Source organism: Acomys russatus, chromosome 22 (assembly GCF_903995435.1).
Source record: "Acomys russatus chromosome 22, mAcoRus1.1, whole genome shotgun sequence".
NCBI lineage: Eukaryota > Metazoa > Chordata > Mammalia > Rodentia > Muridae > Acomys > Acomys russatus.
The window spans coordinates 24,790,709-24,806,184 of NC_067158.1; the positions used below are offsets into that span (position 1 = coordinate 24,790,709).

Consider the following 15,476-nt stretch of genomic DNA (forward strand, 5'->3'; position numbering starts at 1 on the left):
CTACATGGCAGCTGAGATCTGCCTCCAATGAACCTGTATTATATACTTTAACTTGTCTTGCATGAGTAGTCAGAAGGACACAATGTCCTCATTTCTGCCTCACCACCCCTTCCTAATTTTGCCATTTTTAATTAAACAAAAAGGGAGGAATTTTGGCGTGCAAGTAGTCCCACTAGGTTGCCTTTCAGGGTCCTAGCAATTTCTTAAGTCATCACCTGCCACCACCGCCAGGTGCACCATGGGATAAAAGGATCCCACCCTCCTCCCCAGATCTCTCCGTCTCTCTTTAGGCCTGCCATTTGCAGCACACACAGCCTCTCTCCCAGCTCTCTCTCTTTGCCTGCAGCTTTCTTGGCAAATGTCCCATGGCCCTGACATCTCCAGTGTCCTGGAGTCTCCACTGTGACTTAGGCCTCATCTTCATTGGTTCATACAGTGGCTTCTGAGGGGCTCCTCTAAAGGACCCCAACCATGCAACACATTTTCTGGCTTTGGATGTCTTCTGAAACCACAGAGCAAGACTCTGTGACACCCTCAATTTTGTGTCTTCTACACCTGCAAAACTTTTACTACATGAATGCTGCTGCCAGTTAGGATGCAACCTAGACCCTGGGGACCAAAAGTGTATCGGCGTCTGTTAGCTGACCATGGGGAAAGTTGTTTTCAAGGAACAGGGAACCCCTTCACTCGACAGCACCTCACAAGATAAGGTTTGGAGCATCACACGATGGGCTTTTACTCTCAGGATGTCTTGTCTGGGGTCCCAGTGCAGCACAGGTGGTTTCTCTTCAGTGGTGGTGATCTCTTTAACAATTACAGCTGCCAAGGGAGGGAGGGTGGAATGGGGAGGAGAGGAGGGATAAGGCTAGGATCAAGATATAAAGTGAAAAAATAAATTAAAGAAAAATTTAAAACGAAACAAGAAAAACAAACAAAAAACCAAAACTAATTATGGCTGCTGTCTTGGTGCCAGCCTTAAAGTTCTCCTGTCTTGAAATTTCCTCTGCCAAGCAAATTATCTTTACATTCTACTTAATTTACATTCTTGGGCAGAATGCAGCAAGATTATTGGCCAAAATATCACATGAATGGGCCCTCAGAAAGTTCCTGATATCCTTATTGCTTGATCTTCTCTGAAACCTCATACACCAGGTCTCCTCTGTCCACTTTTCTCCCAGCATCTGTATCTCCTTACATCTCATTAAAATGCCCCCAGAAAGCCCTGCTTTCAGCATGCCAAGGCTTTCCTAGTCCGTAGTAACAAACTGTTTCATATCCGGCCACAAAACAGATCCAAGGGTCTAAGAACCACATGGTCAGATTTACCACAGCAGTGGTCTCACTGCTCAATGCCAGTTTTCTGTTTCGATTATTTTTCCTGTTGCTGAGATAAAATACTCTGACAAAGGCAACTTAAGAGGAGAAAGGGTTTATTTGGGCTCAGACTAAGATTACAATCCTCCAGAGTGGTTAAGTCACAGCAGCAGGAGCTTAAGGATACTGGTCACATCGCATGCACTACCAAGTGACATAGAGTCATGAATGCTGTGCTCAGCTTACTGTCTCCTCTTTAAGCAGTCACAGATACCAGCACACAGAATGGTGCCACACAGTGGGTCGGCCATCTCACTCAGTTAACCTAATCCAGACCAAACACCTCAGGTGTATTTCCTTTTAGGGTGTGAAATATACCATCCATTCTATGCTTGCTTTGTGCTGTGGTTTGCTGATGGACCATCTATGTAACGAAATGGTCTGTGTCTTTTCATTGATATTCCTAATTAATTATCATAAGGCCATCTGGATACTTCCTGCTGTAATTTATCCATCTCAGATCTCTGATGGCGTTGACAGCTGTGTTAACGGTAGCTTTGGCAGCTCAGCAGCAGCAAGCAGCCAACTCCTTCCCCCCAAGGCCACAGGCACCTTGTTAGTTCATTAGTTAAGTTACTAGGCCACTTGTTAAGAAGAGGTAGACAGGTTGGCCCTGCTACCAGGCTTCATATTAAAGGGTAAAAGGTTTCCAGTATAACTTTGTATGAAAGGACATGCTTTGCAACGACTGTTCTCAGAACTATTTGTGTCTCTGGTGAATGATTAGATGAAAAGAAAAAGGTTCAAAATCCATGCAAGGTCTGGGGATGTAAGCGCTTGAGCAAGTTCCGAGAGTCTAAGGAAATGTCTTCAAATGTATAAATACAAGTTGTAAATGTTTAAAAATGATTTAAGGTATACAAAAAGGTGAAATATTTCAGACTTCTTTTCCCCCTCTATGCTATTGTTATACGAAGGTTTCAAAGGTTCAGAGTTTTAACATTGGCCAATGGAGTTCTGATAAGCCGGTAGTGCTCTGACTACGTACTATTCAGTCACAAGCTCACAACTTCAGTTTCCTTTGGTTGTCTTCCAAGTATAGACTCAGAGCAGCCCAAATTCCCCACGTGTCTATTCGTGAGGATGGGGGGAAATCTCTCGCCCTGGTCTTGAGGCTCCTTTTCTTCCCCAGTTACTGGGACTCTGGATCTGAAAATTGTAAATTAGGATTTTTCCTTTAAGTTCCTAAACTTTTACCTCTGTCCCCAGTCTATATTTGTCTCAGCAGATGTCCACTCGGCTGGCAGACACCACCCAGGAATCAGCTGCTGGACAGCAAACTGCTGAGGCCTGGACTTGCTGGAAGCCGATGTAAAGCAGTCAGCACATGCAGTTGCTCCCTGTTCCTGCAGCCAGGTCAGCTAGCCAGATGATTCCGAGGAATGCCCCATTGCCCAGCCTTTGACTAGCCTTTTCTTTTCTTTTTTGGATTTTCCTATAATTTCTAAATTAATTCATTCAGATTACAGCTCAACTGTTTTCGCCTCACTTGTATCCTCCCATTCCTCCCTCCCTCCTGCTTTCACCCTATTCCCCTCCCCTAGGTCTATGACTGAGGGGGACCTCCTCCCCCACTATATGGTCATAGGCTATCAAGTCTCTTCTTGGTAGCCTGCTTCCCCTTTCTCTGAGTGCCACCAGGCCTCCCCACCAAGGAGAAGTGGTCAAATATGGAGCACCAGAATTCATGTCAGATTCAGTCCCCCGCTCTCAACACAACTGTGGAGAATGTCCTGTCCATTGGCTAGATCTGAGTAGGGGTTTGATGTTTACTGCATGTATTTTCCTTGGTTGGTACAGTAGTTTAGGCAGACCCCCCTGGATCCAGATCCACCCATCAGATGTTCTTTTTGTAAGTTTCTAGGACCCTCTGGATCCTTCTATTTCCCCATTCTCCCATACTTCTCTCACCTAGAGTCCCAGTAGGAAGTCCTCACATCTATCCTAATCTCCTGGTAAGTGAAGACTTTCATGGGACATCCCTTTTGGGCTAGTGTCCAATTATAAGTGAGTATATACCATGTGAGTCTTTCTGCCTCTGGGTTAACTCACTCATTATGATCATTTCTAGTTCAATCCATTTGTCCACAAATTTCGGGAATTCCTTGTTTTTAATAGCTGAGTAGTATTCCATAGTGTAAATGTACCACTGTTTCTTTATCCATTCTTCTACTGAGGGACACTTAGGCTGTTTCCATGTTCTGGCTATTATGAATAAGGCTGCTATGAACATGGTTGAGCATATCTCCTTGTTGTGTGGTAGAGCATCTTCTGGGTATATTCCAAGGAGTGGAATAGCTGGGTCTGGAGGTAGCCCTATTCCCAGTTTTCTGAGAAAGTGCCAGATTGATTTCCAAAGTGGTTGTACAAGTTTGCATTCCCACCAGCAATGAAGGAGTGTTCTCCTTCCTCTACATCCTCGCCAGCATGTGGTGTCGCTTGAATTTTTGATATTCACCATTCAGATAGGTGTAAGATGGAATCTCAGAGTCGTTTCGATTTGCATTTCTCTGATGACTAAGGACATTGAGCATTTCTTTAAGTGTTTCTCAGCCATTCGATATTCCTCTGTTGAGAATTCTCTGTTTAATTCTGAGCCCCATTTCTTAATTGGGTCATTTGGTTTGGTGGTGTTTAATTTCTTGAGCTCTTTATATATTTTAGATATTAGACCTTTGTCAGATGTAGGGTTGGTGAAGATCTTTTCCCAGTCTGTAGGCTGTCACTTTGTTCTCTTGACAGTGTCTCCTGCCTTACAGAAGCTTCTCAGCCTCATGAGGTCCCATTTATTAATTGTTGACCTTAGAGCCTGAGCTGTTGGTGTTCTGTTCAGGAAGTTGTCTCCTGTGCCAATGTGTTCCAGGCTCTTCTCCACTTTTTCTTCTAACAGATTTAGTGTGTTGGTTTTATGTTAAGGTCTTTAACCCACTTGCACTTGAGTTTTGTGCATGGTGATAAATATGGGTCTACTTGCATTTTTCTACCTGTAGACATCCAGTTAGACCAGCACCATTTGTTGAAGATGCTATTCTTTTTTCATTGAATAGATTTGGCTTCTTTGTCAAAAATCAAGTGTCCATGTGTGTGTGGATTTATTTCTGAGTCTTTGATTCGATTCCATTGGTCAACCAGCCTATTGCTATGCCAGTACCATGCTGTTTTAATTACTGTTGCTCTATAGTACAGCTTGAGATCAGGTATGGAGATTCCTCTGGAGGATCTTTTATTGTACAGGAAGTTAAAAGATCTATGCCTAATATTTTGATCCAGAAAACAAAAATTATATTCAAAGATAAAACAATGACAATGGGATGCAGCTCAAGGTGGAAGCTGGCTTGCCTGGCACCACATAAATTATGTGTGGTAGCACGTGTCTCTAACACAGCACCAGATGAAAGGCAGGAGGGTCAGAAGTTCAAAGCCATCATACATAGAGAGTTCAAAGCCAGCTTGGGGTACAGGAGACCCCATCTCCATATTCAAACTACAGGGCCAGAGAGATGGTATGTGTGCAAAGACACTTACAGTTGAGCTGGAGTTAAAGTCCTGGGACCCACACATGGACAAAAGAGAGCTGACTCCCGCAAGTTGTTTTTTGACCTCCCCACTCATACGATGGTATACACTCATGCACATATGAACAAGTAAATCTTAAAATCTAGTTAATTTGGTATAAGTACCCTCTTTTCATCTATGTAGGGTTTTGTGTGTGTGTGTGTGTGTGTGTGTGTGTGTGTGTGTGTGTGTGTGTGAATATGTGTGGAATGGCACAAGGAATGAGTTGCGGTCATTTCTGTTTGGGTATTTTCCCCAGCAAGAGTTTGGAAAGTGACTTAATAATGGTATTTACCATTTCACACACAAGAAGACTGAACCAAGCAGGGTCAAGGTTCACATTTCCAAGTGCTCAGTGATCCCAGTGAAGTGCCTTTGCTCTACAGCCTGGGCAAGCAGCACACTGGCTTGTACTCTCTGGGTGATTTTCTGTGTGGCGTCAAATGGTTACCACCTTACAGTCTTGCTTTTCCTCCATTCTCTCCTTAGAGAAATGGCCGATTCTAAGAAGAGGGCAAAAAACACACACTATGAGGCTGGGCGTCTTGTAGGGGTGTGCTAAGCATGAACACGCAGACTCAGGCATACACACGGAGAAGTGCATGTTGCTCAAAGTGGCAGAATGGGCCAATTGAAAGAGTCCCTGTTGACAACAATGCGACTCTTTGAGCTGAGCAACTGAGCAAAGCACTGGACTGGGGAGATGGCTCAGCTGGTAAAGACACCTGCCGCCAAGCCTGGTGGCCTGAGTTTAACTGACTCCTGGGTAGTGGAAGGAGAAAACTGACTCCTGAAAGTTGTCCTCTGATTTCCACATGTGTACACACACACACACACACACACACACACACACATACACACACACACACACACACACACACACCAAAATTAAAATAAAAAGCCAAGTATTGAAATACAACTCAAAGAAAGATATCTGGCTCTAAGCTGGCATAAATAAAATCTTGAATGAATTCAACCAGGGCGTAGAGACAAATCTCTGATACAAAAGAATTCTGAATTCGTACAGATGCTCTTCAGTAAGGCAGACCCCCGCCCCCAGGTTGATTGGTTTTTATCAACATGACACAAGCCTAGACGTATCTGGAAAGAGGGAACCTGAAATGAGTAACTGCTTCCCTCAGATTGGCCTATGGACAAGTGTTTGATTGATGATTAATGTGGGAGAGCCCAGCCCACTGTAGGTGGCACCACGCCTGTACAAGTGGTCCAGGGTTGTATTAAAAAAAAAAAAAAAAAAAAAACAAGTCAAGTGAACCAAGGGGAGTAAGCTAGTAAGCAGCACTTCCCCATGGCTTCCGCTTCTGTTCCTGCCTCTAGGTTCCTGCCTTGAGCCCCTGCCCTGATAGCCCTTTGTGATGGAGCGTGACCTGATAGTTGTAAGATGAAACAAATGCCCCCACCCAGTTATTTTGGCCATGGTGTCTATCACACTACTAGAAACCTAACAAATCCATTGCTTATATGTGGGCTGTGCCAAGTGCTTTCCTTTGAAAGAGTGCAGAAGAGAAAAGAGGAAAACAGCAGTTGACAGTGGAGAGACCTGAGAGATGTGGCCACTGCCAGTGGTCATCCAGTGCCAGCGGTCACGGATCACAGTGACAGCACGCACTCTGTAAGCTGTGGAAAGGGGGGGGGGGCCTCTTCACTTCTAGGAAGACCTGTAGTCTCTATGCAGTCATAAGACACTGGTAAGCAATCTGACCCCTGCATCTCAAATTGACCATGCTATCCAAACCAGGAAGCCTGAGAAATGTCACATCCAGCAAGGGCCCAGGGTGAGATGAGTGTTCCAAGTAACGTGGAGTCCTGGGAGGGATCCCATAATAGAAAGTGGATTTAGACAAAAACAGGGAAACCTGGAAAAGATGCAGACCTTGTTAATATAGTAGTTACCAAGGTGCCTTGCGAGGGTAAGATAGTAACAAAGGTTTGGAGGCTTATTTATATTGCTGTTATTATTAGTGTTGTTATTATTATTATTATTAGTAGTGGTGGTGGTGGTGGTGGTGGTGGTGGTGTTAGTATTTTAAGCAAGGTCTTTCTCCTTGGCAGGACCGGAACTTGCTATGTAGGACAGGCTGGCAGCAAACTCTCAGATACCCTCCTACCTCTGCCTTCTGAGTGCTAGAATTAAGGGCTTGTACCACCAGGCCCAACCATATGCCTAAAGTTTGATCATGCACACATATACCTACTCTGTGTTTATGTGTCTGTGGGAATGTGTGCTCATGGGTGTGCACATGGGTGTGCACACGTGTGTGTGTGTGTGTGTGTGTGTGTAGCTCTGCCAGAGGTTGAGTGTATGCCTTCTACACTTCTACAGTCATGTTTCTTTATTTCTTTTATTCTTTCTCTCCCTCTCCCCACCTCCCTCCCTTTCTCCTTGCCTTCCTCTCTCTCTCCCCTCCCTGCCTCTCTCCTCCCTTTCTTTCTTTCTTTCTTTCTTTCTTTTTTTTTTTTTTTTTTTTTTTTTTTTTTTTTTTGAGATAAGTTTTCTCTGTGTAGCCTTGGTGGACCTGGAGCTCTGTAAACCAGGCTGGCCTTGAACTCAGAGATTCTCCTTCCTCTCCCTCCCAAGTACTGGAATTAAAGGCATGAGTCTAGCTATTACCTCATTTATTAAGACAGAATGTCTCTCAGAACCATTTTATAGCTCCATGAGAACTAATGCCCTCTCTGGCCTTTGTGGACTCTGCACACATACATATGTGCAACAAATACTCTTACACTTCAAATAAAAATAAATTTAAAGAAAGAATAAAGCCATCCAGCTCTCCTTATCTGCGCACTGTGCCACAATATGCACAAGCTGGTTTGTACCCTTACACTGTTCAGTGTTCTCTCCCTAGGATCATATAGCGACACAAATGATGGCATCTGCTCTTCCACTTTGATCATCATCATTATTATTCTGCTTATTTCATCCAACATTTCTGCCAGTAGCTCTTCTGTCTTCTCTGTGAATATGATTTTTATTAACTACTTTGCAACGATTGTCCGATAAATAGCACAACATATACCTACGTTTAGTGATAACTGAAAAATGAGTTGTGGATAGTTGAAGCCTGCAAGATGACTCAGTGGTTAAAGGCACTTATTGCAGACCCCATGGCATGCATTGCACACACACAAGCATACACACACACAAACACACACACCCATGCACACACACACACTAAAATGAGGGGAAATGATGGTTATTTTTTTCAGTCTGGAAGCACATATATTCTTTTTAACATTTTGTCTACTTATGTATTTGTTTGTTGTGCAGGGTCCTGCTATGTAGTACAGGCTAGTCTTGAACTTACAACCTTCCTGTCTCAGCCTCCCAAGAACTGAGATTACAAGTATTGCCACCACCCCAGGCTGTTGGGTGTTTTTTTTTTTTTTTCTTTTTTCTTTTTTCACTGAGACTGGGTCTCACTATGTAGCCAAGTCTGGCCTCAAATTTGAGTTCTCCTGAGTACTCAACAGTTTCCTAGGTACTGGGATCGCAGGTGTGTGCCACCATGCCCAACTAACAGTAAATTTCATTGCTTTCATATAACAGTGTGTGATTTCTTACTTGTTTGGACTCAAGAAGATGACTGGGTCCTCTGGGGGGTCTCTATGCTAAAGCTAGAGAATAAATTGATGGGTGAGTGACAGTTGAAGGTCCGTTCTCTTTCCTCCCGTATTTTTGGTTACTTTGAGAAACTTACAGGCTGACTTATTCCAGCACAAATAGGCCCACACTGTTGGGTTCCTGCTCACCCTCAGTGCTAGCGTTGTTCTCAGTGTGTTATACCTCCAGCTTCCGTTAATGTCTCACACTCCAGTGAACCACGTTTAAGCACTGTTTCATTTCAGGATCATGTAAAAATGTGACCAAGAGTAATTTCAGTAATGTGTACTCATCATACGCATGTAAACACCACTTAAGTTATATCAAGCATATGTCCTCTGAGATAAAGTATACTACACTAATTGAATATAAGCCGAAGCAACCCAAATGGAAGCCGTCCCTATAGCATGCTTACAAATTTAAGAACGCAATGATTATAATACATGGGCTGGAGTTCACTAGTCAGGCACGGTGACACAGGCCTGTTGTAACCCCAGCATGTGGGAGGCAGAGGTTGCAAAGTCACCTGTGGCTGTATAGAGATATGTAGCGGTTTTGGTCCCTGTGCAGCTGCACTACCCAATAAGGTAGTTACTGGTCACATGTGGCTGCCGAGTACTTGAAGCATGACTAGTGTGTCTAAATTTCTATGTTTTCTTCAAGACAGGGTCTCATTATGTACCTGTGCCTGGCCTGGAACTCACTAGGTAGAATCAGATGGGCCTCGAATCCACAGAAACCTGCCTGCCTCTGCCTCCAGGAGACCTGATGTCTTCTTTTGACCTCTGTGGGCGGCTGGTGTGCGTGTAGTGCACACACATACGTGCATGCAAACCACTCGTACACATAAAATAAATAAGTAAGAGACGCATACAACAGCATTCCTTTTGAAAAACTGAAATGGTTATCATAATTTTCCAATATTATTTTTCCTTAGTGGCAATCATTTTAACATTTTTTTAACCCTAAAATGTTTGTTCTGTATACCAAACACTGGAAAGGGGCTCAATGAGACATGAACTATATGAAAGTCTACTTTATATATGTGAAAGAAAATGGTGTCATTATGCATTGTGCATTATGCATTATGACTTAAAGACTAAGCCATTGTTGGACACTTTTTTTTTCTTTGAGGTAGATCTCACTACACAGCTCAGACAGACCCGAAAAGCTCCATCTTCCGTAGTGCTGAGATTGTTGGCGGTGCCACCACACCCAGCTCTCTTGAGACAGGAGGCTCTGCATACTAATAACGCTTCATAAGAACGTGTGACGGCTCAGGGTGGTCATGAACACAATAGACAATAAGAGATTCAAGCTATTTCCTGTTTATGATCCCAGAGGTCTCAAGAAGGTATTTAACATACACATGCACTTACACATACATATACACATGTACAGACATAAACATACACATATACTAACATAAATACATATATGCACACATAGATATACACATGTACACACAAGTAAAGAAATGTACACACATAAATATACACATGTATGCAAACAAGTGTACAAAAGTGCATACATAATGCACACACATGAACATAAATATACACCTTTAAATACACATAAATGTACACATGTAGACATAAATATATACACAATATGCACAACCACACACATAAACATACACATGTATACACACATGTATACATGTACACATGTAAATATGCACCTGTGCGCACATAAGTGTTCACATGTACAAACATAACTATACATATGTACACATTTGTGAATATATACAGATATACAAATATATGACTAAACACACATAAACATACACACAAACACAATGTACATAAACATATGCACACATAATGTTCATATGTACACAAATAAATGCACACATATACATACTCACATAAGTGTATACAAGTATAAACATAAATACATGCAAGTACACACATAACTATACACATGTATACATAAACATATGCATGTATACACATGACAATATATGCACACATGTGTGTGCATATACACATAAAGATACACATGTACACAAAGATAATTGCACACATGCACACATATGAAGATACATATCTACCCAAACAAAGGTATGTATACACACATACGTACACACATATGCACAGACATAAACATACCCATGCACACACACACGCATACATATATACACACATAAGTATACGTATATATACACACATAAGTATACGTATATATACACACATAAGTATACGTATATATACACACATAAGTATACGTATATATACAGACATAAGTATACGTATATATACAGACATAAGTATACGTATATATACACACATAAGTATACGTATATATACACACATAAGTATACGTATATATACACACATAAGTATACGTATATATACACACATAAGTATACGTATATATACAGACAAATATATTCATACACATACATGCATGTATACTCACAAGTATACACATGTACACAATAAATATACTCATGTGCACTCATAAACATATACATGTACACAAATAAATATTCACATGTACACACAAATATAAATATACATTTGTACACACACATAGTGTTGGCTCGTGGTTAAGGGCTGTTGACGTTGTGACAGAAAACCTGAGTTTGGCTCCCAGAGCCCTGTTGGGTGCTTCACTTCTGCCTGTAACATCAACTCCAGGAATGCTTGCTTTCTCTCTGTGTTGTTGCCTTCCTAGTCTCTCCCTCCCTCCCTTCCTTTCATGAGTGAAGTACCACACCATCTTTTTTCTCTTTTTAATTAATTAATTAATTTATTTATTTATTCACTTTACATCTAGGTCATAGTCCCCTCGCTACTCTCCTCTCAATCCTATCCTCCCTCCCCCTCCCCTTTCCCCTATTCCTCAGAAAAGGGGAGCCCCCACCCCACCCCACCCACCCCAGCTCATCAAGTCACATCAGGATTGAGTTGGTCCTCTTCCCCTGTGGCCTGGCAAGGCAGCCCCGACAAAGGGGAAATGATTGAAAAACAGGCAACAGAGTCCATGGCAGAGGCAGTCCCCGCTCTCCTCACTAGAGGACCCACATGAAGCCTGAGCTGCTCATGGGACAGGGCCCTGGGCCCTGGATAGTTGGCTCTGTTGGTCTTCTTGTGGAGCTCTTGTCACCTCTAGGTCCTTTTATTACACACTCACGCGCACGCTCGCACGCACGCACACACACACACACACACACACATCCCATTTTCCATAAGACCCCTTCTGCTTTGCCCAATGTTTGGCTGGCTACACCCTCTTGATGTTTCTTTTTTGCCCACACCTGTCACTCTATTCTACCCACTAGTCATTCTTATCATAGCAGTGTGGTAACCCACTGACCTGAAGGTATAGTCATGCACGAATATGATGCAAATGCCTCTGGCGCTCCAGGGAAGTCTCTCTTTACCTATAGCTTACGTGTAAATGCTGAAGGACAGATGACGTCGTCTGCTCTTAGCACATTTAGAAAATAGCCTATCGCCCATCTACCATATAAGTGTTTTTCTTTATTAGGATCCCATTACTAATTCACTCTTCAGCCTTCACTTGCTTTCAAGCCTGAGTAACCACAGTCCTCTTAGCTTTCCCTCACAGCTTTTTTTTTTTTTTCAAATCCTTTAATCAACTTTGTGGCTCTCCAAGCTCTCCAGTTCCCTCGTTGGTTGCTGCACTGAGATCTGGACGCAGAACTTTAATAACTTCCTAGTCAGTCTGAGTGCGATGGTTCTGCATACCAATATCATGCTTGAACAGTGAGTGATGTGTTCAACCACAGCCTCCACGGGCAGGTACTCAGCAGCTACTGCCTGTGAGTGACACAGCGGTGTAGAGTTATGATGTGTTCACCGGGTGAATGTGAGGCAAAATGCAATGTTCCACGTGCACCATATAACGTGGATAATAACACCAAGGGTTGAGAATTTCAATAGCTTGTTATTGTCAAATTTCCAGTCCTAATTTTAATATGTGTGCTAAAATCATGCAGCCCTGAAGAAGAAATAAAATGGTTAAAAAACATGAAAACTATTCAGCCTTACAAATAATAAAAATTCACACTACAGTGAAACATCCCTTGTTTGTCATCAGATTGTTAAGCACTTAAAAATTCTTGGATGCTATGGAGACATAAACACCCTCCCAATGCTGTTGGAAGGACAGGGCAACAGGGGAGCAGTTAAGCAATTAAAACGTAATATAAATGTGTGTGTGTGTGTGTGTGTGTGTGTGTGTGTGTGTGTGTGTGTGTGTTTTATATATTGTACAATATATATAAAACCATTGTCCCAGCAACTCTACCTATAGGAAAGTAGTCTGTGACCATGTGCAAATACCCAAAGTTACACAGGAAAAGTATTTACTGTGCTACTGTGATTGCGAGGTTGTGGCTTTGAAATAAGGAATAAGCTCTTTCACAGGAGGCCTCCACGCCACCGCTAGTGCTGCCATGTGTCTCTAATGATCCCCGAGAGGTTCCAGCACGTTTTGTGAGTACTCAACACCAGCATCGATGGACAATGGAAAATAAATAGCCTTTGCCATCACTGCCATTAAGGGTGTGGGGCGGAGATATGCTCATGTGGTGTTGAGGAAAGCAGACACTGACTTCACCAGGAGGGCTGGAGAACTCACGGAGGATAAGGTGGAGCATGTGATCCCCATCATGCGGAATCCATGGCAGTACATGATCCCAGACTGGTTCTTGGACAGACAGAAGGACGTGAAGGACGGAAAGTACAGCCAGGTTCTGGCCAGGGGTCTAGACAACATCTGTGTGGGGACCTGGAGTGAAGGAAGAAGGTCAGAGCCCACAGGGGTCTATGACACTTTTGGGGTCTTCATGTCCGAGATCAGCACACAGAGACCACTGGCTGTAGGGGCTGTACTGTGGGTGTATCCAAGAAATGAGTCTGTGGGTCTTTGTTGTTAATAAATAGTTTATATACCTGGAAAACAAAGAAATAAGGAATAAGCCTGCTAAGGAACCGTATGTGACAGCAGAAGAAACTAAGAAATTGTTATCTGTACAAAAGATGTCTCTGTGTGAGTGTGTGTGTGTGTCTGTGTGTGTGTGAGAGAGAGAGAGAGAGAAAGAGAGAGAGAGAGAGAGAGAGAGAGAGAGAGAGAGAGAGAGAGAGAGAGAGAGAGAGAGAGAGAGACCATCCTAGCCTGGCCTCCGACTCTTTAGTTTATTTGTTTGGGGTTTTGGTTTTTCGAGACAGGTTCTCTCTGTATTAGCCTTGGCTGTCCTGGACTCACTTTGTAGACCAGGCTGACCTCGAACTCACAGCTATCCACCTGCCTCTGCCTCCTGAGTGCTAAGATTAAAGGCGTGCACCACCATGCCTGGCTTTGGCCTCAAACTTTTAATCCTCCCACTTCTGCCTCTGCAGTGCTGGGATCACAGATGCACCACCACATCTGGCTCGCTGCCCTGATTTATAGAAAAGGTCTTTATTGGATACTATTTTTATAAAAATCATTGTTTATAAAAGTACATTGTGTGGCCAGCATTTACTACTTTGTGGGTACTTCTTTCTTCCCCCCCTTTCTCCACACCCTTTCTCCCATCCTTTCGACCCCCTAGCACTAGATAAGAGGGGAACTGGATAGAGATCCCTGAATAAAGTCAGGAGTTGGAAAGGGGGTGATGTTTTTGCTGGACTAGGTCCTGGTGACTAGGGGCATCGAGCTCCTTGGGACAAGTTTGAGCTTCAAGGTCAGGATATCTAATTTCTTCTTGTTGTTTCTGCTTTGCACATGACTACTTAACAAACCACAATCAATACCAACTGACGACCAACCAACGAGTCACACTGTCTCTTGGGGGGCCCTAGCATTATATGCCCTCTAAAAAGTTCCTAGAATTCCAAACATCAGACAACCGCAGAAACTATCTGCAGCTGTCAAAGTCACACCTCTGCTAGAGCATGAGGCAAATCATAGTCAGCCCTGCATTCTCACACCTGGGATTAGAATAAAAACATTCTTATATTTCTGTGTTTTTTTAAGGAACCAAAATTGCAAAATTCTCACTACATACATGTGTGTGAGCAAGACACACACACAGAGAGAGAGAGAGAGAGAGAGAGAGAGAGAGAGAGAGAGAGAGAGAGAGAGAGAAGAGTGCCTAACAAGCAAAATCTGAACAAACTAAACATCAACAGTTCTTAGATGGATTAGAGAACTGAGCAAATTCATGTGACAAACTTCTGTTCACAATTTGGACAGACAGACATATAGACAGATGAATACAAATAATCACAACTTACCAGAGGAAAACAAAAACAAAAACAAACAAACAAACAAAAACCAAGTGCACAAGTAAAAATTTATTGAAGCAGGTACCAGGTTCCCTGTACTAGGTACATCATGTCTATTCTTTACCCAGAAATTATAAACCATACTGACAGGTGAAAATCACATGTGAAGAGAGTGTAAACACAGATATATATGAAAGGAAAGGTGAAAATCACATTGAAGAGAGTGTAAACACAGATATGAAAGGACATTACAATTCCCAGGTCAAGAATTTTTCTTAAAAAATCCTATGCTAAAGAACCTAACAGGAAGTAGACAACATGAAAGGAAAGGTGGGCCGTATGACTAGAGAAGCTCAAGAAAATAAATGGCAGAGATAAAGCACACTGCAAAACGAAAGGAAGACGGGGTTTAAGGTGTTAGTGGTTGGCCAGAGCTGAGAAAAGGGTCTTTGAGTCTGAGGATAGACCATCTCCCCAAAATGAAAAGCAGAAAGAAAAAAAAATAAGTGAAACAGAATATCGAAGAACAGTAGGGAAACTATAAAAACTAATGAAGCAAGATGTGGTATCAGAAGGCGAAAGAGAAAGGAAAAGAACAAGATGTTTAACGCAGCATTGACAAACTGGAAGCAAACTTTGAAGAGTAGTTGGGTCAAAAAGGAAAACTCCAAGTTAATGTC

General features: G+C 42.6%; 1 pseudogene; it reads left to right on the top strand.

Annotated features, from left to right (window-relative positions):
• The first annotated feature begins 9,842 nt into the window (after window positions 1-9,842).
• Window positions 9,843-13,441, top strand: LOC127205543 (40S ribosomal protein S18-like; annotated as a pseudogene).
• The last annotated feature ends 2,035 nt before the right edge of the window (window positions 13,442-15,476 follow it).